Raw genomic sequence first — 27,929 nt, 5'->3', positions numbered from 1 at the left:
ATAAATGAAAGCTAGTACAATAATCTTGTGTACATAAACCAGAAGGTTAATAACTTCTAGGATGAATAATGCCAAGGATTGGCACCACCAGATCGGTAATAATTCCTGGGATGAATAATGCCAAAGACTGGCACCACCAGATTGGTAATAATAACTCCTAGGATGAATAATGCCAATGACTGGCACCACCAGATGGGTAATAATAACTCCTTAGGACGAATAATGCCAAGGACTGGCAACACCAGATGGATAATAACTCCTAGGATGAATAATGCCAAGGACTGGCACCACCAGATGGGTAATAATAACTCCTAGGATGAATAATGCCAAGGATTGGCACCACCAGATGGGTAATAACTCCTTAGGACAAATAATGCCAAGGACTGGCACCACCAGATGGGTAATAACTCCTAGGATGAATAATGCCAAGGACTGGCACCACTAGATGGGTAATAACTTCAAGGATGAATAATGCCAAGCATTGGGGGACCATTTTTTTTCCTTTAAAATTCAAAGTGATATTTGGTTGCAGTGACAGTCCCTGGGATTCATCAACAATTGTGTAGGCGCTGCATGGGGTCTACACAATGTAAGTATGTTAGCAGGATGAACAACACCACTAATCAAATATACATGCTTCAAAGCATGCCTGCACAGAAGCAAGCACCTTCCTGTGCCCAGCAATAGTGTTAGCAGCCATGAAAAGGTGCTTGCAAGCAGCAGCACACAGTGTAAACAAAACAGAACACATACAGGCAATGCTGAGATATAAGCATGTGCTGTAGCCCATACATATTAAGGGCAGCTACAAAAGGCCAAGTTACTACAATAAAGGACATATTGATTTTCACTGCTGTGTGGAACCAGATTATTTTTCTTTTCCTGTATTCTCTGTTTTTTGCATCTGATTTCTTATTTGGTTCAAGGACATTTTTCGTTTAGTTTTATACAAGAACCTACATTTCTTTCCCAAACCATAATACACTGTGCTATACATATGCATTTTATATATCACAAATGTTTTTCCTTTTTCTTCATCTTTCTTTATATTAGCCACTATTTCCCATAATAATATTAAAAGTACCAGTATTTCTTATCCTTGGACTCTATACATTTTCTCTCCTGATGTCCTTGCCACATTACTTGTTAACCACACATGCACAAATTTCATCAAAATTTGTGAAGCAGATTCTAACAGATTTTAGCATGGAGTAACACATCTAGCTGTCTTACTTCATGTCTGATTCCAACATATAATGCAGAAAAGCACAATGCAGAAGTAATTCCAAAATGAGGTAGTGAGAGAAAGAATGATCAACAGTGAGGCCAGAGTGATGCCAAGGGAGAAGAATATGACTACGCACCAAAGATGAAGGGCGAGCAGATACTATGGAAGGAGGAAGGATGGGTTGACACAAGAGGGGAGATGGACTCAGGAGAAGTAAGAACTCTGGATGGATTTACATGTCTAGCAAAGGGATCTGAGTGTATAAAATGTAATGAGTCAGTTTCAGGGAAGTCAACCTGAAGACAATGGTCACAGGGAAAGGGTCCACAATCACCAGCTAATCTGAGCAAATGGAAAAAAATGCTACTTAAAAGATAGTAGTTAAATGAAAAACTCCAGAAGAACAGGTTAACTGTGGACTCACAGAATCTTTTGGGAAGAGATGTGTGGATAATGGAGACATGTATGGGCTTGGGAGGGGAAACTGCTGCTAGCATCATCAAAAGGGCAGACTAGAGGTGAAAATGTGCCTTTTCTTACAATCACATGTAATGTACATAGTGCTGTGCAATGGAGAGGAGAATATCTCTTATAAAATAAACATTTATTTCAGAGATCCAGAAATGTTACCGGTATACAGAGCTAAATCATGGTCAAATGGGGCTCTAGGCAGGGTGGATTATGCCCCCCCCCCAGACATAACAATATCCCATTACTTAGTTGTCTCTTCATAATTACAAGAAAAAGAAACTGCTCAAACTTGTCAGTGTGCATACTATTTGTCTTGCTTTTACAATAGTCAGATATGCATTTAATTTAAAACTTTTACTTCATATTTTTTACAGCAAAAACACTGACCTACATCTGAAATAAGTAACTAAGTACCAGACAGACTGTTGTAGCCAAACACAGTGCACTTCACACAACTGTGAGCCAGCAAATAGCAAGCTTAATTAAAGTGTATTTTTACATTAAAATTCCCAATTTCTACAAAGTAATGTCTGTTAAGTGACTTGCCAAATGTCACATAGTAGATATATGGAGGGAAAATTCACAGTCTTATGTGTTACTGCCAGAGCAACAGTTTTTAACTAAATGTAGAAATCTTTTGCAATCATATCTTTTAGAGAAAAATGTAACACAGTAAAATGCAACAATGAGCTCTAATTATCACTCCAAATATTGCAGACTTTATGATCTGACAAATATCAACCCCTCTGCAGTTGTTGTAGACTGTAAAGAAGTACTGCAAAAATATATATTACTAAAATGCAACATGTGTAGACTACTAAAATGTGCCATATTTACACTATATTACACAATCCAGGCCTATTAAGGAATTAATAAATTCTTTAGTACGATGAATAAGGCAAAACAATTAAAGACCATATAAATCCTACAGCAACCAGATATGGGCATTACACACATCCACATAGTCGTTGGCTAGTGATAGAAATGTATATCCTGCTGGCTTATCTAGAGAAATGTCCGGACCACAAATACTGCTGCATTGGCTTAACATCTGAGCCAATGAGTGACACAGTGTTGCATTCTTGTGCAACTTCCTTAATGGAGTAATTTAGTGTAATGCCCCTGCACTGGCCCATTAATCAAGAGCCTCAATCCTCACCACTGGCAACAGAGGGTTGAGGCTCCTTGATCACTGGGGCAGTGCAGGGGTGTCACATATTAATAGGTGGCAGTGGTGGGACTGGGGCTCCTTGATTACTGGGCCAGTGCACGGGCGTCACATATTGTTTGGCAGTGGTGGGATTCCACATCACATATAAATTGGTTGACAGTGGTGAGTTAGCCACATCACATATTAATTGGTTGATAGTGGTGATAGCCCCATCACATATAAATTGGCTTGTAGTCGTGTGGATATTGATATCCTGTAGCCTGTATACAGTGGTCACTGAAGGAGTTTGTACTCTCAATCAGCCGCACAGTGAATATTCAGAGTTTATATCACAATTCTTTTTTTTTTTTTTTTAGCTTAGTTAGGGAGAGCAGGCAAGCATGTCAGCAGAGGAGTATGGCAAGCTGACAAGGAGCCAGTTGGCTGAAATGTGCCAGGCTAAAGGACTGGTGCATACCAACCTGACTGAAGCAAACATGATTGCAGCTTTAGTCACAGCTGCATCACAGAATAGCAACCAGGACAATCAGACTGGCCTTGGAGATCTACAACTCTCAGAAAATGGACAGCTCAACCTTTTCACATAGGACTTAAAAACCCATCTGGAGTTAAAGAGACTTGAGCTGGAGGCCAAACGTTTGGAAATAAAAGCAGGAGAGAGACTGAGACGGCTTGATGCTGAGGAAAACAAGAAACTGCGATGCCTGGAAACTGAGGAGAATGAGAGGCAGAGTCAACATGAAAAGGAGATACTGGCTGTTCGTCAGAGTCATGGAGGTAATGGGGAAGAGAGTAACTGAACCCCAGAAGCAACAAAAGTCAGTAAATTTCTTCCATAATTTACAGAGGGGGATAATTTTGATAGTTTCATTCATATGTTTGAGAGGGTATATAAACAGTATAATGTTGACTAAGGGCTTTGGGTACAGTTCCTGACCCCCTTACTCCATGGTAAAGCTGTAATTGTTACTTCTAAACTGTCTGATACTAATTGTTTGAATTATAATAGTGTAAAAAAATGTTTGCTAGAATGTTTTTTAACATCTGAAGCTTACAGGAAAAAGTTTTGTGAGCATAGATGCAAGGCAGATGAAAGTGTGTGTGAATATGTTGCTGAACTAAGCACTTATTTTCATAAGTGGATGTCAGGTCGCCACTTTTGAAGGGCTGACAGACCTTTTAGTGAGGGAACAAGCCCTTAGCACTTTGCCTGAGAACATGACAATCTGTTTAGCTGATAAACAATGCACTATTGCAGATGAGATGGGGAAGAAGGGAGACCTATACCTAGTAAGCAGGGTATCACTGCACAGGAAAGGGACACCCAAACCCATATTGGACAGCCCAGACCGTCCCAACAGAGTCTGCCAGTAGCAGGGAAACCACTATTCCAGGTACATGTCCAGGACCATGGGTTAAATGTTTTACATGCAAACAGTGGGGCCATGTAGCATATAGATGTCCATTAAGGCAAAGTGGGGAACAGAAGGTGGGAGAGCCAGTAAGTGGGAATGACAAAATGCCAGCAGTAGGTTGTCTCAATACAAAAAGTGTACCAAATTACCACAAGAGGTTATATCTTATATTATTGAATGGGAAAGAGGCCATGGCTAAGAGAGACACAGCCTCTGACCTAACTATTGTGAAGCATGCAATAGTTAAAGAGGAATACTACTTGCCTGGGTAGTCTACTCCAGTCACAGCATTAGGTGGGACCCCATTCCAAATACCTTTGGCTAGGGTTCACCTTGACTGGGAGGGTGGAAAAGGAAGCCAGCAAGTAGGTGTGTTTGAGGATATCTCTGCAGATGTCCTGATAGGGAATGATATTGATAATGCAGTACAGTGTGTACATGCAGTTACATGCAGTCAGGCTTGGAGACAAGCATGTGGGTCTGGTAGCCTGGGGAGACCCAGACAGACCGCACACTTGCAACCAGGACTGTTGAGGTGGTTACTTCAGGGAGGGAGCTACCCTTGTAGCAGTGAGACTGAAGGTGAACCAATGCTGCTTCTGGGTACTGATATTCCCTTGGACAGAGTGACTGCAAGGGCAGAGATGAGTAATAGTACCCAGGCTGACAGGGAGGCACCGCTGTCAGAGGAGGCCAGACTTCCTATGGATGGGGATCTGGGAAGGGTTATTAAGAGAGAGTTGAGACAGGCTCAGCTCTCAGACCCTACATTACAAGGCCTGAGGGAGGTAGCTAGTGAGGCACTTGATTCTCAAGGGAAGGGGGATCTGTATAATGGGACAAAGGGTTACTGTATAGAGAGTGGACCCCTGAGGGAGGGCTAGAGGGTGAGAGAATGCAGCAGTTGGTAGTACCCAGAACCTACCATTTGGCACTTCTAGTCACAGCCCATGCTATTCCCTTTGCACGTCATATGGGCATAAAACATACAAAGAGATGTGTTATGCAGAACTTTATTTGGCCTGAGATTTCCAGAGATGTAATAGGGTACTGCAGGACCTGTGAGCAGTGCCAAAAGGTAGATAAGGCAGGAGACAAGGTGAAAGTTTCTTTGATGCATTTGCCTGTGATGGAGGAGCCATTTCAGAGGGTAGCTATGGATATTGTAGGGCCTCTGAGTACCCCATGTTCCACAGGGAAAAGTATATCCTAGTGGTAGTAGATTATGCTACCAGATACCCTGAGGTGGTGGCTCTGTCCCCCATTGAGGCAGAAAAGGTGGCAAATGCTTTGTTAGAGATTTTCAGCAGGGTAGGTTTTCCAAATCAAATACTGACTGACAGAGGTGCCAATTTCACATCAGACCTGCTGGCTTGTCTGTGGAAGTACTGTGGGGTGAAGCACTTAAAGACCACCCCTTACCAGGCCCAGACTAATGGTCTTGTTGAGAGGTTAAACTCTACAGTCAAGTCCATGCTACGGACATTTGCAGACCAGTTTAAGAGGGAGTGGGACAAATATTTGCCCCATCTGTTGCTTCTATACAGAGAGGTTCCCCAGGAATCCACAGGTTGTTCACCCTTTGAGTTGCTGTATGGGCACAGGGTGAGGGGGCCTCTAGATTTGATTTGAGATGAGTGGGAGGGTGAGTGTGAATCCCACAAGGAGTCTGTTGTGCCATATGTCTTAAACCTCAGAACAAGGCTCAGGGAACTCATGGGCTTGGCCCAGGAGAAACCGGCAGAAGCCCAACACCAGAAAAAGGTCTGGTATGACAGGAATGCTCGAGCTAAAGAGTATGCTGTAGGGCAGAAGGTAAAGGTTCTCATTCCTGTCAGACACAACAAGCTGCAGGCAGCTTGTGAGGGACCCTAAAAGGTGGTACGGAAGGTCAGTGATGTTAACTACATGGTAGAACTGCTAGGCAGGAGGCAGGGGCACAAATTGTACAATGTTAACATGATGAAGTCCTACCATGATAGGAGGCCCTTGTGCTGAGTATTTGCAGTGGATTGCAGGAGGAGTCTGATGGGGATCTGGTGACTGATCTCCTCAGTAAGGCTTGGACTGACACCTCAGTAGAAGAGGTAGCAATGTCCCAGCAGTTATCCCCTACCCAGGTTCTAGAAATCTGAGCAGTGTTACAGGAGTTTGGGATCATGTTCACTGGCAAACCAGGGTGCACCCTCCTGGTGCATCACCATGTGGATACAGGACCCCAAAGGCCTATTAAGGAGGCCCCTTATAGGGTACATGAGAGATTCAAAGAGACCCTGAGGAAGGAAATACAGGAAATGTTGGAACTAGGGGTAATTCAGGAGTCCAGCAGTCCCTGGGCCTCCCCAGTGATGCTGGTACCAAAGAAGGATGGCAGCATCAGGTTCTGTGTGGACTACAGGAAATTAAATAGTCACACAGAGTCAGATGCTTACCCCATGCCTAGGACAGATGAAGCCCTAGAGCAGCTGGGTGCTTTTTGTTTATTGTGAACCCGACCGGTTTCAGCAATCAGCTTTCCTCAGTGGTTTGAAACCATTATTGCTACACCTACTCGGGGTGCTGGATTTTTCATTCTTCATTCATGTTTGGTTTATCCGTGCATCAACCGTACGTGCTAGCCTGCTCTTTTGCACATAAGATCAGGCCAGAACCTGCCAAAGTAGAAGCCATTCAGGCATGACCTGCCCCTGTTACCAAACAGCAGGTGAGGGCATCCTTAGGGATAGCAGGGTACTACAGAAATGCTGTGCCCAATTATAGTACCATAGCTGCTCCCCTCATAAATCTGACAAGGAAAAACAGGCCAGATAAGGTAGTGTGGACCCAGCATGTCAGCATGCATTCCAGAAGCTTAAAGGAGCTTTGGGAGAACCCCCTATATTAGCTAGTCCAGATTATAGCAGAGAATTTGTTCATAGGTTCATACTAGGCTATCTGCCCAGGGCATTTATAAGCCTAGCCAGAGTGTGATTGGCTTTCGCCACCCATTTTAAATTAATTTTGCTATGCCCTTTTTCGAGGTTAGTATACTGTGCCTCTGTCTAACAGTGACACAGAAGTGATACCCAGGGTAAACCTATTATCCCCCATCCACTCATCAAGATTCCTCTTGAAGAGTGTCAATGAGGGACTCTGCCTAACCTGGATTAGGATTTTATTCCAGAGTGAAGGGAGCCTCTGGGTTATGAATCTGTCCCTCCAGCATGTCCTATTTATTTCAGTGCTGAGGTTTAAGTCTCTCGAGCACGTAGCTCGATGGGATTTGGATTTTCTGAGGTGCAGCATGTCCATTAATTCCGGGTTGGACATGGCTTTATACATCAGACACAGATCGCCTCTGAGCAGGCGGTATGCCACTGAGTACAGCTGGAGTTTCTTTAACCGGGCAGCATATGGCATCTGTTTGAGCCCTTTGATCCTCTTGGTGAGGTACTTTTGGGGTCTTTCCAGTTGCTGCAGGTGTCTGGTAAGGTACATCCCAAAAGGAGCATTGTACTCAATTATGGGCCTGATGAGGGATGAGTAAAGAGGCACGATGACCTCCCCTGATCTAGATGTGAATCCCTTCATGATTAGGTGGGCTATATAAAATGTTTTTCTAACCCCTTTGGCCACGTGGTTGTTAAATGGGAGACTGCTATCAACTTGGGTCCCCAGGTCCCTAATTACTTCTTCCGTACTTAATGGATTACCACCTATGTGGTAATTTGTGGGCACTTTGTTTTTGCCAAAGGGGGATGACTATACACTTTTTGGTATTTAGCTTGAGGCCATGGCTCTGGCACCAGTTGTCTGTTTCTATGAAGCCCTTTTGTAGGATGCTTGTGTTGGCTGGAGAGTCGATCATGGCGCCCAGTTTGCAGTCATCTGCGAACTTGGTCAGCCACAGTCCTTCCGTGTTAGCCTGCACCTCCGAGAAATATATACCGAACAAGAGAGGTCCCAGGACTGAGCCTTGTGGGACGCCACTTATAACTGGTTTGGAGTCTGACATGGCTCCAGCAATTCTAATCATGTGGGTTCTGTCCTTGAGCCAGTTTGCCACCCATCTAGTGACATAGGGGCTTATATTTAAGCTGGTGAGCTTATCTATAATGCCCGAGTGGGGTATTGTATCGAAGGCTTTTGCAAGGTCCAGGTAGGCTGTGTGGACCACCTTCCCCTCGTCAATGGCCTTGGTGACTGTTTTAAAGAAATCAACCAGGCTTAAGAGGCAGGATCTGCCCTTAACAAAGCCAAACTGGGTAGGATCCAGTGTCTGTAGGTCCCCAATATCTTTATTTATGAGGTCCATGATGATCCTTTCCATAGCTTTGCAGACCAAGCTAGTCAGGCTTATGGGGCGATAGTTTCCAGGATCCGTTTTGCCACCACCTTTGTGGAGAGGGACCACCATTGCTGTATGCCACTCTTTGGGTACATATCCTGTAGTAAGGCTGAGATTGAACAGTAGTTTTATGTTTGGGTTTAGTTCTTCTTGGAGTTCATGTAGGATGCAGCCCAGGACACCGTCTGGTCCCATTGATGCTGTGTTTTTTGCTTTGGAGAGGGCAGCTCTTACCTGAGCATCTGAGATGTCAGTGGGGCAGCGCTCTGCTGGGATAGATATTTGCCCTTTTTGTGGGGAAGGAGGGGGGGGTTTGTGCTGAACCTGTCAGCTAGGATGTTGGCAATGTCTGTGGGTTCCGTGTATTTTTTGTCATTTTGGACTAATTCTGAGCATATCTGGGAATTCCCACCTAGGTTCCTAACATAACTAAAGAAAGCCTTGTGAATATCCTTAGTGTCCTGTGCAATATTTCTCTTGAAGCTGGCCTTAGATGATTTTATGAGTGCCCGTAGTTTTTTGCTAATACTGATCAGAGATGCCCTCCCTTTTTGGGATTTTGCTCTATCATGTAGTAGCTTCCTCCTTCTATTGTATAGTTTGTTTATGGCTGGGGTCCACCAGACAAGACGCCTAACTTTGGAGGATTGGATCTTGGTTTTATTTGGGATTGCATGATCCATGCATTCCTGAAGGTGTTCATAGAATGCGTTTATAAAGGATTCTGTGGTCTGGGCCATATTTTCCACAGGCCCGGAAGCTTTGAAGGATTCCACCTCGGTTTTGAGGAGTGTGAAATTTGCTCTAGAGAAGTTTTTCATTGTTGTTTTCTGGGCAGGGGCTGGGGTCGGGATGTGAATATCTAGTGAGATTAGTTTATGGTCTGATCTTGCCAGTGAGGGATACACTTCTGGTCTGGAGCATAGAGTCCCCATGTTGGTGATGATCAGGTCCAGTATGTTTTCCCCTCTTGTGGGAGTGGCAACAAGTTGTTCCATAGCATTTGAGTTTATAAACTCTAGGAACCTTTGGGCTAGGGTGTTGGAGCTAGAGTAATACTCCCAGTCTATGTTAGGGTAGTTGAAGTCGCCCAATATAATGGTGTTTGGAGAGACCTTCATATTTTCCAGTGTTCTCAGGAAGGCCGAGTGGGGTTCCTGGGTTTGGGAGGGTGGTCTGTAGCAGGCTATAAACTGGAAGGCAGTTGTGCAGGTAGATGCTTCAAACCATGGGGTAGGGGCTGTACTTAGCCAGGTTTCCTCAGAGGAAGAAGAGCACCCAGTGGTATATCTCAATCGTAGGCTCCAACCCAGGGAGGAATGCTATGCAGCTGTAGAAAAGGAATGTCTAGCCATAGTGTACTGTAGTTACAGACCACAATTCCTTAACATGGCTACATCAAGCCAGCCAGCAAAATGCCAAGTTCCTAAGGTGGAGCCTAGGGTTGCAAGCATATGATATGACAGTGCAGCACCATAGTGGGGTTAGCAATGACAACGCAGATAGGCTCTCAAGACAGATAATGGGGTAAGGTATTCCCAGATAGGCTCAACCCTCTTGAGCAACATTTCTCAAGGGTCACTTGAAAAATTAGCTTGAGTTTTCGGGGGGGGGGGGTTGTGACACTGCCAGCCCAGCTATCTGGAATTCTGTAAATAATTCTATGCCATTTGTGAATATTGATATGATTTATACAGAACTGTATGTTATGTACTGAGCTTCTAGAATATAACCATAGCATACCCTGCTGGAACATAGAAGATTAACTTAGAAAACGTCAAGAAAATATGTTCAAATTAAGTGCTTTACAATGTACTATAAAAGTTAGTTTCAATGCAGCAAGAAGACAGGATGTCCAGAGCTAGAAGTTTTTTCTATTATCCTGGAGAGAAGCAGATATTAGATTTCAAATGTAAAAAATGTTTTATTGCTTTATGACTTCCTTGCATCTGCACAGTTCTGAGAGATATGCATTTCTCACACAGAGTTGTTAAACTCCAAGTTTCTGCTTAGCCTGGGAACTGAGGTCAGATGACAAAAAGTGATGTCGTCCAGGCTAACCCAGCAGTGAAATGTAATATTAATTTGAGAACTCTTTCAAGGAGAGACTGCATTTTGTATCTTGTCTTGGACCTAGAAACATTCACTCAGCACTTCTGCCTGCATGTTGTCTGTAATTAAGACTTAGGGCATAGTATCTCTTAGATATAGATAGGAATATAGTAAAGATTAGGTTAAATGTTTCTGTATTTATTTGAGACTGTCCTGCAATGTTGTTTTAAAATATTTCCTGTGATTCTGAACTCGGACACCACTATGTTGATTTGTTGAGTATTGTCTTGTTCTTTTATTATTTATTATTAAATATATCTAAACCTGTCTTTGTGGCTGATATTTGTGTGACACATTTAAGCTCTTAGGATACTTGCATACACATTTGGTGGCACTGTACAGGCCACTCCTAAATAGCCTTGTTCTTGGTCAGACTACCATTTGGATAATAGTAACATTACACGGTAGGATCAGACATCCTTTGTAACAGCCTTATAGTAGCTGATAAAAAAGGGTTGGTGGCAGTGATAACTACCTTGTAGTCTAGGCAGAAGGAGGCATAGCTGGTAAACCTGTGCCAGCCTTTCCCAGGTGTGTGTGTGTGTGTGTGTGTGTGTGTTTGTGTCAACTACTTGAGCAGAAACACAAAGCACTGGTTGGACAGAGAGGGTGATGGAGGTTTTGGCTTAAATCCTCAGCTGAGATCTTAACCCTATAGCTGTGCCAGTGGAGAGTCTTACTGGTGATCTGGAGAAAGAGGGAGAAACCAGCTCCAGACTGACTGTGATCTCTGTGTGCTCTTAAGGGAAATTGCATTTTACTGCGTGTACTTGTCATCCTCCCATTGTGTACGTCCATCACTGGTGCCAGTGGTGAGGATTACTGGGCCAGTGCAGGGATGTCAAACTTAGTTTAATATTTTATGGCATGTCGGGCTCGCCAGCTAGCTTTGGATCGTATGTAGTTGCCTAGATCACCTTGTGCATATTAGATCCAGTCCTGTCTGTATGTTATGCATTGTTTAACATAAGTAAACAAGCTCCTTAGGTAGTGTTTCAGCATGGTGCAGATTTGCATTTTACACAGATTGCATATATGCACTGTTTTACGAAAACATTACCTTGCTCTACTTAATAGGGCTTTCATGTTTGCATAACAGTTGGACAAATGTGACCTTTGCTGTGTATTTCATAAATCATCTGACTTGGTTGCTAGTAAATCTCTGATTAGTGCCTTTCTTCTTTAGCAGCACTCTGGTGCTTAAAAGAGCTTTTGCCTTCATAAATCTTTAGGTGTCAGTTATACAGCTGCCTGCTTTACATTTACAGATACACAGATTCTTTGTTTAGGAAATATTTTTTTCTACTTAGTCACTATTAGCTTTCGACTAGGCCATGACTTTCATTGCTTACCTTTTTTCAATGCTGCTCATACGTAGCAGCAGTACTTTCCAGTGTCATTTTTGCAAGGAAAAATAACTGAATAAAGTTTAACATGGACTATGGTAGAACAAAACATTCCAAGGTTCATATGTTCATAGGACAATACTGGGCTATTAGCCCAGAGACCCTTATAAGCCTAGCCAAGAATTTCACCCATGTTCCCACAAAGTCAGCACCTGTTTCCCTATCCAGCAGGGACACAGATGGGATCCCTGGGGAATATCTTCTGTTTCCATTCCAGTCGTTCAAGTAACTCTTAAAGAGGGTTAGTGAGGCACTCTGCTTGACATGGAGAGGAAGTCTATTCTACTGATGGGGGAGTCGTTGGGACACAAATCTATCCTACCAACAGGTTCTATTAATGTCACAGACCAGGTTGAGACCTTGCTTGCAGGTTGCTCGAGTGGAGTTTGACTTACGGATATGCAGCAACTCCATCAAGGCTGAGTCTGAGACGGCCTTGTATGCCAGACTCAGGTCACCCCTGAGCAGTCTGTACGAGACTGAGTAGAGGGACAGGGCTTTTACCTTATCTGTATAGGACAGGTATTTGAAACCCTAGATTTTCCTGGTCAGGAACCTCTGTGGTCTCTCCAACTGCTGCATGTGCTTGGCAAGGTACATGCCAAAGGAGGCATTGCACTCGATAATGAGTCTGTTAAGGTAGGAGTACAGGGATGTTATGACCTCCTTGTTCCTGGATGAAATACCTTTACTTATGAGGTGGACCATTTAGAAAGCTTTCCATACAATGGAGACAACACGGTGGTCAAAAGTCAGGTTGCTATCAACCTGGGTGCCCAAGTCCCTCACGACTGACTGGATGCTTAGTACATTGTTATTAATGTGGTAATTAGTGGGGACACCATTTTCTCCAAAGGGGATAATGATGCATTTTTTGGCATTCAGTTTGAGGCCATGCTTCTGGCACCAGTCATTAGCTTGGTTAAGGCCCTCTTGGAGGATGTTCACATCACTAGAGGAATTTATGACAGTGGCAAGCTTGCAGTCATCTGCAAACTTGGTCAGCCACAGACCACTGGTTTTGGCTTGCACCTCAGAAAAACAGTAGAGGCTACAAGACTAATCCTTGGGGTATGCCGCTTGTTATGGGTATACTACTAGAGATGGCTTCCCCTATTTTGACTTAGTGGGTTCTATCAGTGAGCCAGTTAGCTACCTATCTAGTAACATATGGGTTGATGCCTAGCTGGGAGAGTTTATCTATTATGCCTGAGTAGGGAATAGTGTCAAAGACTTTGGCTAGGTCAAGGTAGGCAGTGTGCACTGTCTTGTCCTCATCCATGGCTTTGGTGACTGTTTCAAAGAAGGCAACCAAGTTTACCAGGCATGATCTCCCTTTGACAAAACCAAACTGTCTGGGATCAAGCATCTGGAGGTTGCCAATGCCATTGTTTATAAGGTCCATGATAATGCATTCCATGGCCTTGCAGATCAGGCTAGTTAGGCTGATGGGACTATAATTGCCTGGTCGGTGGATGCTCCACCTTTGTGCAGAGGGGTGACAGTGGCTGTCCACCATTCTGCTGGGACGAAATCGGTGTACAGGGTTTGGTTAGATAGGGTGCATAGTGGTGCTGAGAGCTCTTGCCTGAGTTCATGTAGGACACAGCCAGGGATGTTGCTGGGTCCCATGGAGGCTGTATTTTTTGTCTTTGAGAGGGCATTAATAATCTGCTCCCTGGTGATGAGGGGAGGGGGCAGGTGTTGGGGATGTCCTGGTTTACTGATGGGGGGGACAGGGGGTGAAGTTTTCAATGAACTTGTCTGCCAGCAGGGTGGCTATATCTATGGCATTTGTGTATGTGGTATTCTTGACCACCAATTCAGAGCAGATTTTACTTGAGATTGCAGACATATGTGAAGAAGGCCTTGTGATTGTCCTTAGTGGATGTGGCCAATCTGAACTCATGTTTCCTACTGTCTCTCCTTGTAGAAAAATGCAAGTTAATGAAGTTTTCTTCTGGGATGAGGGCTTGATGCCTATACAAATCCCAATATTCCATAATAAAACAGAACTACTGAATTATTCCAATAACATGTTCAGGATTTTCACTAAATACTTCATGCTCCCCCTACATTTTGTTAAGCCATAGAGAGCCTTCACAATTTAATATGTTATAGCCAAACAAAAGCTCTAAATAAAAACTTTCACTTCATTTGTACACTGTTGATTTACCATTAATACTATATTCCCCTAAATTTGTCTTCCCTAAATAAGTTCTATTTAATACAAAAAATCACAATATGAAATGGTTACATTACTTTTCTTGTCACACAGTATACTGCTAAATAAGTTGTTTCTGAATTTGGCACAGCTCACATCCTCATGTAAGGGACTGTGCCTTCATATTGGCATATTTAAATATATTCCTGGATTTTATCAAAATAATACAGGGTAAAATGAATGGAGGCAGTAGTTTATGCACAGACACTTCTTAACAATGACCTGGATTCATAAATAGTAGACTGTACTGTGTACAAACAAAGCTTCCCAAAACACTGGGACACAACTTAGGGATATGCAATTCAAAAATTACAGTATGCATGATATACAGAACTTAACTTATGAATGTATGGCTGGGGAACACATTAATCAAAGATTGCACAGTATTAGTTAAAAACACAAAAATAATACTGCTCGCAATGCATACAGCAGGATACAAACACTAATCATATTATATATACACACAGTAAGGCAGCAATAAATCATAGGAGATGAGAAAAAAGCCTCCGATTTGCCATATCAGAACATATGCATCCTCTTAAATACCAAAGCATGTCCATGTCAGCACAGCAGCTTTACAGAAAAAAATGAGAGTTGTGCACACACAAACAATAGGGTACATACAATGCCACCAGGACACTAACACAAAACAGTGACTTACAGTACACTGGTAAAGAACAGATTTACATTTACAGTTGCATACCTATTTGCTTGATGACAGAGGATGATAATTAGCCCATCTAGATTTATGTCATGTGAACTTAACCTACCATCTCTCCATTCTTCCCTTCCCAAATCTCCCTACCTACCTATTTTGGCTCCCTATTGAAATGTTGTCATTCAAAATGGCGACTGCTGACAAGATGAAAACAAAATGACTGACAATAAAGACGAGTGAATCTCTAAGATTGCTCTTCTCCTTTAATTTTTTTTTAGAATAAAAAGTGAAAGGAACTCGCAAAGTGATACAAAATAAGTTTAGTAGCAAAACTTTTGAAATAAAACTCTTCTTCAGTGCTTAAAATCATACTAGAACACATTTTCGTATATACACCACAAATTCAAACCAAAAGAAGCACAGCAACAATAAAATAATTAAAATAAACAATTAAGGCTTGTTTCATGGAAAGAGAGACCTTCTCTTAACAACAGGTTTTATAAAGTATCATTCAGCCTAGGGGGCACATCTGCTTGAAAGTAATTAATCCATCTATACATAACATTCTCAGTATTCAGCACAACATTCCCCTTCTAATACCTTTTCAGTGGTTTAATAACACTATATCTAAAACCATGTATTTTATCGGGCCCCTATTAAATTGCCGAACGTTTCAAAGTTTGAATGTCATATGGTCGACACCATATGACTGAACTTTGAAAAGTTCGAAGTTGAAAGGCAACGTCTCCATACTCGCAGAATGGGAAAATTTCCCTTTTCTGCACTGACGTGCGGTCTCGGAGTTGGTATATTTAAGTAGGAGTGTGTGGTGGGCACAGCCCCCCAAGTGGGGGTGCAAGGGGATCGTTAAGGTAAGATTTTTTTTTTTTTTTTACTTTTTATTATATATTCGAAGTTTCGCTCATATACTGTCGAACATACGAGGGTCGAAATTTTGAAGCTTCGAATATATAATTATCTGAGCTTATGATGTGTTTAGCTAAGGAATTACTCTCCACCTCCCTACATATGCCAGATAGGTGCTGGGCTATCCTTTCTTTTAACATCCTGTTGGTTTTTCCAACATAAATTGAAGTGTATTTTTCACAGGTGGCTAAGTAAACTACATTCTTGGTTTTACAAGTGGAAAACGCATGAAAGTAAAATGTCTTATTTGTATTAGGGTGTACAAAAACATTGTTCTTATTTATATAGTGATAAAAATTGGCAAGCATAGCGAGGCACAGTATTTTTAGTTTTTATTATACAATTCTTAAAACACATTTGCAGGTTTTTATAACAAAGCTGTTGTTTCAAATTCCTACATTTCCTAAACGCAAAACTATGTGATGAACCTAAGAGTTTTTAACCACATCAGATGTACATAATATAGACCAATTTTGTCTTATAAGTTGTTTAACCTTATTGGTATGTGCATTATATTGCACAATATATCTAAACTTATGTCTGGAAGTACTATCCATAATATTATTTACAGTCCCATTAGCTGGAATTTCTTCTATGTCTGAGAAATATGGTCTAGCTAGGCCATCTCTTTCACTCAACACTTGTTTTTTATTTTCTTCTAACAGTTTAATGCAATAGTCCCTATTTTTAAACTCTGCGACATTCTCACCTAGCTGTTTGATACTGTCAGATATATCTGTATTTAGCTGACTGTCTCTAAGAAACTCACTGCGCACATTGTTCATATGGGGGGGTGCATACTAGTGTTGTGTAAATATTGTTCATATGGGGGGGGTGCATACTAGTGTTGTGTAAATATCTAGCAGTTCGAACTTCTTTTCTATAGATTCTAGTACCTACTGTATTATCTTTAATATATACATTAATAACAAAAAGTTTACGTCTGATTTTGAATAACTAGGTTTAAACTTCAAGAAGGTAATAGGATCAATATATGTAAAAAAAAAAAAAAAAAAAAAATTCTGCCCTGCTAGACTAAAAAAACATCATCCACAAAGCGCTTAAAAAAATGTATGCTTCTAGCAAAAGCACTGGTGTCAGAGAATATATTTTCATCCCAGATGGAAAGTGCAAGATATACTAACAAGATAAAAAAGACTGAAACTAAAGAAGAGTGAATCTCGAAGACAGCTCTTCTCCTTTACACTTTTTTTTTTTTTTGGGGGGGGGGGGCAAGCCCTCTCACCTCCCTGAACATAAATTATATATCCCAACTCTGAGACTGCCATACCATGGAGGAAAAGGAATATCCCAAGAAATGGCCATCTTGGCCTTAGCATATGTAACTCCATTTTTTTGGAAATTCAGTCTATGTGTTTTGGGACTAGCTCTAGCAGGTCACAACATTTCATATGGACACCCCCCCTTTTTCTGTTTGCCCCATTGTCCTCTTTAAGTTTTCCATAATTCCTTCTAAACTATCCATTCAGGTGCCCCATTTCATGGATCAGCACCCTTTTTTGTCAAGAAGTACTTCTGAAGATATACAGAATACTTGGCCTCTAAAATATGTTGCCTATGCCACCCCCACAATCCTTCCTGTCTGCAGCATGACTTTGTGTACCTGTATTGAGTTTCCTGCTGTCCCTTCTGATGTATAGTGAAAAACACCTCAGCTCCTTTTATCTCTAGTACGAGGTGAGACCTTATATTTCTCCATTACCTGCTACAGGACTTTATGGAAGTCATGATAGCATCATGGTACTCTTGCAGCTGGTACACGTCTGCTCTGCTGGGCAGTGCACACTCAAGTTCCTTTCTTCTTCCTGCTTCCCTCTGCTCCTATGCAGGAGTTCATCCACCTACGTAGCTATGTCTCCCTCCTTAGGGGATGACACCAGCGCAGAAACATATACATCATCATGAGAACAGAAGAAGCACTTTATAACAAGCACAGTATGTGCTGCAGAGAGCAGTTCAGGCACTGAGAATGATGGCAGGAATCAGCTACGGGAACAGTAATCCTATGCTTTATATTTACCAAAGTATTTCTCCCACAACTTTTACTATTTTATTTTTTATACACTAAACATATCGTAGTAATTCTTGATTAATTTCCACTGGGCTTTGGTGCTTTACTTTTATTTCTATTGAGGCCATTTTGAATGTGTGCGTGTGTGTGTGTGTGTGTGTGTGTGTGTGTGTGTGTGTGTGTGTGTGTGTGTGTGTGTACATTGTAATGGAATGTAAGTATAACCTGTTTGTTGCACATTGCAATCAAAGGGTATCATATGGGTTAGCTGCACCTCAAATCCCTAATTTATGCATATACTGTGTGATTCCATGCATGCTGTATGTGTCACTAGAGACTGACTTGTATATTACACTGGGTATAACATGCACTCTCAAAGCAATTGCAATGTTGTGTTATGTTCAACTGTAAACATTCATACCAGCTTTTGCTTTACCTGTTACCTCTGAAAGGCATGTGTGGTATGTTGCACCTGAATTAAGTACCAAAAAAATAACAACATCATGTTTTATATGGATATGTAATACTATCCTATTGTACAGCATCCATTATAGTGTCTGTTATACATGCACTCATGTTTACTTACATAGGACTAGGCTATAGCATATGCATTTCATGTGTTCATAGAACCTCAGTTACCTGCCACTACCTGCTAGGGCATTGGGTACATGCTGTTTAGGAGTAATAGACAATGAATAGACAAAGGGGAGTGCTGATCTAACCAAAGGCCATTAAAAGTGAAGTTAGACAGGAGAAGAAATAGCTCCCTGTATTAAAGAACCTGTAGGAAATGGAAGTGGATTGATTCACAGACATATCTGGAAAACAGAATATGAGACTGGGGAGAAAACAAAGAGGTATTCATACAGCATCTGAATCTGTCAAAAGCAGACAGAGATCCTCAACTCCAAGGTGGAAAGGGAGTAAGGAAGAAACTACGGTTGTAAACTATGACAGGTTCTGCTAGCTGGTGCAGTAGTGAAGAAATTGAGATCCTGGACCATGAAAGGTTCAGACAGCTGGCACAGTATTAGGCCCTGAAACATGACAGGTTCATCCAAGGGAAATGAGGTCCTGGACCACATGAAGCTCAGCCAACTGGTGCAACAGTGGGGAGCTGAGGTCATGGAGTACGACAGATTCAGTCATGTAATTTACAACTGATAAACTGAGGTGCTGGACCGTGACACATTCAGTCAGGTGATGCAGGATGGGGAAACTAAGGTCTGGACCATGTGAAGTTCAGTCAGGTGCTGAAGGACTGGGAAACTGAGGTCTTGGACAGTGAGAGGTTAGGCTAGCAGGTGCAGAGTCGGAAATAAGGCCATGGGTCATAAGAGAACCAGACAGCTAGTACATGACTTTAAAAACTGAAGTCCTGGACTAGGAAGCATTCAGCCAGCTAGTGCAGGTTTGTATCAGAAAAGACGGAATTCTGGATATCAGCCTAACCTAACTGACAGGGATCAAAGTTGTTCAGGTGATGTCATCATTAACTGCAGTTGTCATGTTGCTTTGTGGTTTATAGTGGACTGAAGGGTTAGAAACTAAAAGCAAAGACAACTCTATGACATTTTGGAAGGAGTAAATTATGCTGACCTTAGAGAGAGGGTCAAGAATAATGGCAAATTGGAAACAAGAACAAGCTACAGAAATGGGTCAGGATAGAGCAGTTTACATCAGATTATCAAAGTTTCAACTCCGTGAACCTCCATTTGTCAAACCGAAAATAGTGAAGGTTAACATCAGCGAATGTCTTAAACAGGGAAATGAATTAGCTGACAAACATTGCGACCATCACACACGTCGCAGTATGTCAAACCCACCCAAGTGTGGGGCTGCACCCCCCCACACCCCCACTACCCATATATACCAACTCCAAGATCGCACTACAGTGGGGAAAAGGGCAAATTTCCTGATGTTGGCCAACTAATTTCATTCCCTGTTTAAAACATTTGCTGATGTGAATGTTCAATGGTTTCAGTTCGATGAACGGAGGTTCATGAGTTGAACCTTCGATTATATGATACAGACCCAGGACAGAGAACTCAAAGAGTTCTAGACAAGGGTTGGAGAAAGAGACAAAAGGGCAAAGAATTGAATGGTATTATGGTTACACAGCAATGAGAGGTTAGTGATTATGACAAAAGATATGCATGGATGAGGAGGAAGAGAGGTGGGGTGAAGGAGAAGGCACAATGTAGGCAGATAAAGCACAGGGTGACTGATGTGTGGAGTGAAGGTTGGAGTGTAGGTGACACAGGTTGATGGGTAAGCGTTGGCTAGGTGTTCTTGTGGACCATTTTGAGTTTATCTAATTTCTGTCAAAGGTGAGAATCAAACACTATACTTTGTGTCTGTGAGGTAAATAAATTAATCATTATACCTACAAATTATTATATGTCAGAATCAAGCCCTGTACTTTGTATCTGTGAGGTAAAGACCTTAACCATTATGCCATACTCTTCCCCCTGGCAAGAGGTTAGAGTGAACTGTGAAACAAGTTGATTGAGCTGTCCTGCCGCCATCAGTACTTAAGATTATAGTATACTAACTGTGAAACAAGCTGATTGAGCTGTGCTTTTGCCACCTGTACGCAGGATTGTATCAACTGTGAAATACGCTGACTGTGCTGTGCTGAGATTACCAATACTCAGGACTGTATCAACTGTGAAACAAACGGATTGAGCTGTGCTGCCATCACCAGTACGTAGGACTGTATCAACTGTGAAACAAGCTGACTGTGCTATGCTGCCACCACCAGTACTCATTATTGAACCAACTGTGAAACAAGCTGATTGTGTTATGCTGCACAGCCAGTACTTATTATTGAACCAACTGTGAAATAAGCTGATTGTGCTATGCTGCCACCACCAGTACTAATTATTGAACTAACTGTGAAACAAGCTGATTGTGCTATGCTGCCACCACCAGTACTAATTATTGAATCAATTGTGAAACAAGCTGATTGTGTTATTCTGCCACCACCAGTACTCATTATTCAACCAACAGTGAAACAAGCTGATTTTGTTATGCTGGTACCACCAGTATTCAGGATAGCAACAACTGTGAAACACACTGTTTGATCTGTGCTGCCACCATTAATACTCAGGATTTTATCACTGTCCCAACTAGGACAAATTTGTTAAATAAGCAAACAAATAAATAAATAAATCGTCTTTTGTGAAGCTTCTGGAATCCAAAGTGTTCATTTTTACAGCTATATCTTATTTAACTTGATTAAAATACACTGTTCTGTAATATCCTTGTATAAACACATACAGAGTTTTTGTACATATGCTTCTCTCTGGAATACCTGTTTGCTACACACTGTTCCTTTATTTTTTCACCTAGTTCCTATCACTTCCTGCACCTGTCCCATCTCACAGTACTTCCTGGAGACATGTTCACATTTCAGTTGTCTGTTATGTTACTATCTTTAAAACATTTGAGATTTATATATTTTGTGATTACTGCACAAGTAAAATTAGCCCCTGCTGGTCTTCACTTTTTTAAACCTTTATATATTTCCCTTCTCTCAATATTTATTTATTTTACATTTGTTGACCGGGCTAGTCCAGCTGGATTAATGTCCATTTTCAGTGGTGGCCCGGGGAGAAAAGCTCCAGAGGATAGAAACAGTTATTGGAAATACATAAAAAGACAAAGTACAATTGTATTATACAAAGGGAAAAAATGTAAGTACACATATTAAATATCTTAACTAATCAGAATAATTTTGGGTCAGAAAGAAGTGAGGTCAGAGGTTAGCAACTATCAAAACAATATAATAAGGTATCAAATCTTAAACACAAACATTTTTTTTTTTTTCTAGTGAGTTAAGTAATATTTACAATAAAGGGATAATAACTCAGTTGGAGTAGAAGATGAAATACAAGTGGATGAAAAAGTTTATAACAAACATGAGGGTGTCTACAGGCTAGTCTGAGTTGGTACAAGAGCAAAGCCAGAATTTATTAAGATGTATGGAAAGTTGTTTCTTAAATAGTGGGAGAGTAGGCAAAGAGGACAAACTAGATGGAAGATTATTCCATATTTTACCTATTGAGTTAGAGAAAATGGAATTGCCTGCAGAATTCATAATTTTGGTACTATTAACAAGTGATTTATCAGAGGAGCGTAGTTGTTTCAGGTTGATATAAGGAGTCAGGAGGTTAGAAAGAGCTGGTGTTTTAGAAGGTTGGTGTAGAATTTTGTATGCTATTAAGAGTTGTTGAAAAATGAGCTTGTTAGGGAGTTCCAGCCAGTGTAGTTGTTTTAGGTTTATACAGTGGTGAGCTCTGAATTGGGAGGAGGTGGCAAAGCGGGCAATATTGTGGTAAGATGTAGTAAGTTTCTTAAGGTTACTTTTGGATAGATTAGTGTAAATACAGGAAGCATACAAAAGGGTAGAGATAAGGTGTGTTTGGGCTAAGGTTATCCTAGCTTCAGGTGTGAGGAAAGGCTTTATTCTGTATAGGGATCCAATCTTTTTATTAACAGCTTTTATTGTAGTGTTGATGTGGCAATCATAGTTGAGATTATTATCGATAATGACACCAAGAAGTTTAGTTGAGGAGTCAGGAGAGATTATGGTGTTGTCAGTTGAAGTAATACAGAAGTTTATCAAAGTAGATTTACGGGTGGGTGGGAAGAGTAATAATTTAGTTTTTTTGGGGTTAAGGAGTAGACAGCGATTGGAGAACCACTGTTCAACAGTTGAGAAGGCTGATTGTGTTTGAAACTGGAGTTCAGTTTGAGAAGAGGCAGTACAGATTATAGTGGAGTCATCTGCATATTGTATGCAGGTAGTATTAGGTAGAGATGATTGAAGGTCATTAATAAAGATAGAAAATAGAAGTGGGCCTAGGATAGACCCTTGAGGTACTCCTAAAGAGATAGGAAGGAGAGTAGAGAGAGAATTTTTCCAGAGTACAGCTTGCTGACGATTTACAAGATAGGAAGAGAACCAGGTAAGGGAAGAAGGCTCCAGGGCCAGAGATTTTAGTGTGTGCAAGAGAAGTGTGTGATTAACCATGTCAAAGGCTTTTGAAAGGTCTATGAAAAGTGAAGATGTAAGTTTATTGTTGTTGCGGTTTAAGTTAATAGTGTTGGTGAAGGAGAGAAGAGCTGTAGTAGTACTGTGATCAGGTCTAAAACCATGTTGAGTGTCAGCCAGAAGGCTATTCTTGAGGAGGTGGTTGAGCAGTTGTTTATGTATGCATTTTTCTGTGATTTTAGCTAAGGGGGATAAAAGTGCTATGGGACGATAGTTGGAGAAGTCGTAAGATTTGCCTCCTTTATGGAGGGGTATGATATGTGATATCTTCCAGATTGCTGGGAAAATACCTTCTTTTATTGATCTGTTTATCAATATAGAGACAGGGTAAGCAATGGCTTTTGCTGCTAGTTGCAGGAATTCAGCAGGAAGTTTGTCTGCAGAAGCGGTGGTAGGTTTGAGTTTTTGGATGAGAGATTGTATATAAGAGGTAGATACAGGTTGTAGGTGAAGGGGAGGAATGGTATTTATTAAGGTATTTGGAGGTAGTTGAGAAGTATCAGGAGATAGTTGGTTGGCTAGAGTTTGTATAGAATTAGTGAAGAAGGAATTAAAGTTATTGGCTGTTAGTGTGGGATTGTCAGGGTCAGAATCCTGAGGGTTTGGTGTAATTATTTGGCCTGGGGTCAGGAGATTATTAATACTCGACCAGAATTTTTTGGGTTCCTTTTTGGTGTTTTTTTGAAGTTGAAAGTAATAGTTCTTTTTGTCTGTTAGGATGGCTTTTTTAGTACTATTTCTAAGCTCTCTAAACTTTTGGTGGTCTATTTGACTTTTGGTGGAACGCCACTTATGCCAAGATTTATTTCTGAGGGCGATTTTATGTTTTGTATTTGAGGTTAGCCAGGGAGCAGTTTTAGTTTTAGTTCTAATGGTTCGACTTGGGGCGTGTTGATTAAGTATTGCTAGGAATGTTGAGTTGAAGTGTTCCACAGCTTTGTTGAGTGGGAGATGTTTTAGAGGGGCCCAATGACATTGGAATAGTTCAGCTTGAAACTGATCAGGGTTAAAATGTTTTTTTGAATGAAGAGTTCTAAAAGTTGTGGGTAAGGTTAGGTTTGTTTTGCTTCTAATGATAAAGGTAAGTGAGTGGTCACTAAGGTTGTCAGGAAGGATGCCTGTTTGGTAGGTTTGCTGAGGGTATTAGTCAGAATCCAGTCTAAGGTAGTAGCTTTATTGTTTGTTTTATTGATTCTAGTGGGGCTATTGATAAGTTGTTTGAAGCCAGAGAGGCTGATGTGTGAGGTAGGGTTAGTGTTATTACAGGTGTGCCAATCTATATTAAAGTCACCTAGGACTAGAGTTTCCTGTGGAAGTTTGATAGAAAGTTGGTAGAGTATATCTTCAAGGGTGTTGATGTTGTTTCCAGGGGGGAGATATGCACAGATGATGTTAATGGCTTTATTGGTATTGAGTTGTATTTTAGAGCAAATTACTTCCGCACAAGGATTTTGAGTAAGAGTAAGGTCTTGAGGAATCAGTTTTAGTTTCGCTTTATGCAGAATGGCTACCCCACCTCCTTTCTTGTTAGTGCGATCAAGTCTAGTAATGCTATAACCAGGTGGGGTAATTTCTATGTCTTTAATTGAGGGTTTTAACCAAGTTTCAGATAGGCATAAAATATCAAACTTTTCAGTTTCAAGAAGGGCATGGAGTTGATCAATTTTGTTACAGACGCTACGTATATTAAGATAGGCAATGGACAATGAGTTAGAAGGTTTAGAGCAAGAGAGAGATGAAGGTTTAGTTTGGTTTTGTTCTAAATTGGTTATAGTATGATGTGGGCCTGGATTAGGGTGAATATCACCATCTTGTAGTAAGTGGAGAAGAGTAGGATATATCTGTGGTTTAAGATTATAGTGAATAACATATGTTTTTTTGGTATAGGTTTTTCTGAACTTGCAGTGTACTAGTCTGTGATATTTGGATGGAAGGTAAATGGACTGAGAGGGTGAATGCAAAAAGGATGAAGCTAAAGGTGTTGTATTTGTTGAGGTGCTTTTAGAGGGCAGTAGAGGAGAAATAATCTGAGAGTATTCATAAGAAGTTATGATGTAGGAAGTTAAAAGAGATGAAAATAATAGAATTAAGATGAATGGTCTTAGTAATGCATGGATAGATAAAGTTGGCATAGTGGATTCAGAGGAGGTTTGTAGGGAAGTAAGATGAAGTATGATGAAGTAATGTTTAATAGGAGTAATTAGTGAGGGTGGGGTAGGAGATAGGAAAAGTGTTTAAGAAAGTGGAGGGTGAGTATTTATGATCAAGGTAGGTGTGGTGAAATTAGAGATTTGTACAGAGATTTGATTGGAGGGGAGGTGTAAAGGGGTGTGTTCCTATTGAGTTAAATGTAGGACCCCTGGAGGTGGGTGGGAATTGGGGGTAGGGAGGGGAGCGGAGTGAGCCACAAGAGGCGACGGAGCGGTAGAGCCAAAGAAGAAGGCGAAAAACAATCAGTGAAGTGCTCAGAAAGAAGGTAAGTAAGGCAAGGGGATGTAAATAGATATGGTGATAAGAGATAGGAGCAAGTAGAAGCTAGAAGTATCAGAGCAAGTAGATAGAGAAAAGTGGAGCAGAAGGGGCTAACAGTAGGTGAGATAGAGAGTTGGCTAGGTAGAGGCAATTTCCAGAGGAAAAACCCTAGTAGTAAGGGCCACCTAATGACTGCAGCAGATATCACAATAATTGCTGCTTACAGGGCTTGTGGTTTAAAATGAGAGGCAAGTAGCTAGGGATATTATTTGGAAATATAAGATAAGTTGGAGGAGAGGAGGAGGAGGGGGGGTTAGTTGCTGGCTACTGGCAGTGCTGACTTTGAGTTTTACAAATTCACTGGGAAAGCAAGATACAAAAAGATTAAGACAAGCAGGAGCTCTAGGACATACTTTCTGTTATCGTTCCACGTGTAGGCTCCACAAGGTGGGATAGTGTTTGTTCCTTAAAGTAGGAGAGGAGAATAGCAGTTGTGGATGGGATGCAAAAACCCAGACCTACAGGTGGTCAGGAGGGTTATACTCCTAGGAAAATAAGGAAGAAAGGAAATACTTTAGATAAAGAACATACACAGTCTTCAGAAGGCACTACTATAAAACTCACGTAGCATTTTCATGTAAAAAAATCAGAGTTCAGCAACAGTTCAAATAGAAGATGGTTCAGGCAGAAACATTACAATAAAATACACTTAAAATTCTCATGTACAAAAGCTTATAGTTCAGCAACAGTTTTAGTTGAAGTTAGTTCAGGCAAAAAGCAGATAAAACATTTGTATTGTCTAGGGCAGCAATTCAAAATACATATAACAAATGTAAACAGACTAGAGAGTGTCATGTAAGCAAAGATACAACATAAAGAGCAAGGCTAAGTTCATTCGAGTTAGACTAGAATACTAGATAAAGAGTCAAAAGGCAGTAAAAGAAGGTTAAATTATTATATTGAGCACAAACCTAGTATAATACGTGGGGTTGTGATAAGCCTCTGTATGACCTATATTCAGTTAAATACATGTATATATATAATCATCGAATTAGATCACCAATGATATAGAGACCGCTAGGTTCATTTATTGTAGGGGGAAGGTATGTTTCACAAAGCGAGGTAAGTTAAATAAGAAAGACTCGCAGATAAGGAGTTCACTATATAATGGAAGGGGGTCTATAAGTACAATAAGCGAGTGTAGAATAGCTAGAAAGAGCGTGTTCTAACACCTCGCATTGTAGTATTAATGACTGTCTGAATGCATACTTTTAAAATCGGTGGTTATCCCCAGAGGATGTGAGCTCTAAGCTAAGTTACGAGGTGCAGTTATGGCGCTTATAGCATCACTATAAAAATAAAACAAGGTGATAGTACCATATACTGTAAAGGGAGCAAATTTCTCACAAGGGAGATTATGGTTCCAAAGCATTATTTAAGGCTCTCAGGTAAAGAAACACGCTGTTTACACAGCATATTAAAGGTGTTTAATAATGCTGCAAAGGGGTGTTTGTAACTCAATGCGTAGCACAGCGATGTTAATGGGATGGTTTACAAAGACTCCGCAACAAACCCTAATTATCGCAGTTAGTCAATGGGCTGGAAAACTCAAAATGATTGTCAGGGCTCGCTAATAAGGCGCTGCACATGAAGACACGCTACAAAAAACGCGCGCTTCTACAATGTCTCAAAGTAAAGAACCAGTTAACTGATAATTACGACTAGAGACTACAATTCCAAGTCGTAGCTGATCATAGGAACACACTCAAACAACGTGCGCTACCACATCTGCTCAACGTAAAGAGCTAGTTAGCTGTTAAAGGAGTCTAGAGACTACAATATCAACATCTGGGTAAGGGAGAACATTAGGGCGCTAAAAGGCAGAGATATCTACTTTATTCCCTGTCAATAAATCCCTAATGTAACCTGGAGCATACAGAGTTAAGCGTTGTTCAGAAAAAAACGTAGGGACACTGTACGAGCCTTACGATCTTCTTTAGTATTTAATACACGAAAGTACTGATATAACTTAGCAGTCTAATGCACAATAATACAGATTTAACATCAAATGATTAGCACAGTCAACAGGGAAAAGCCACATATTAAAAATCACAGTAGAAATGCAACAGCAAGTAGAAGGAAATACACACTACTTACAGGAACGCCAAAGGCAGGAACGCACAGCAGCCAGGGAAATCTAGTGTAGAGAAGTGGCGCGAAACAGGGCAGCACCTGTACTGTGTAGTACACTCAACTGCTGGTATAAGTAAGGGAAAGTGTGTAATTTATTACCTGTAATTTGGACTCTACACTGAATCATTAAACATTTGGTTCTATACTAACAACTCATAATTCTCTCCATAATTTAATAGTTGTACTTAAATCATTTTGCTTTATTTAGCATTTTATTTAATTATGTTGGAATAC

At 41.0% G+C, this 27,929-nt stretch overlaps 1 protein-coding gene across 4 annotated transcripts in view; it reads right to left on the bottom strand.

The window, feature by feature from the left end:
• Window positions 1–26,043, bottom strand: part of LOC122813729 (butyrophilin subfamily 1 member A1-like) — an 800,878-nt gene extending 774,835 nt beyond the window's left edge. For all 4 annotated transcript variants that reach the window (XM_044086200.1, XM_044086201.1, XM_044086202.1 and 1 more), the window contains exon 1: window positions 25,916–26,043. The gene's annotated coding sequence lies outside the window, so the exon portion shown is untranslated. The remainder of the gene's footprint in view (window positions 1–25,915) is intronic.
• Window positions 26,044–27,929: the final 1,886 nt, after the last annotated feature.

This window comes from Protopterus annectens, chromosome 10.part0, assembly GCF_019279795.1.
Source record: "Protopterus annectens isolate FY-2018-M chromosome 10.part0, PAN1.0, whole genome shotgun sequence".
Taxonomy (NCBI): domain Eukaryota; kingdom Metazoa; phylum Chordata; order Ceratodontiformes; family Protopteridae; genus Protopterus; species Protopterus annectens.
This window is presented reverse-complemented; position numbering and strand designations above follow the sequence as displayed.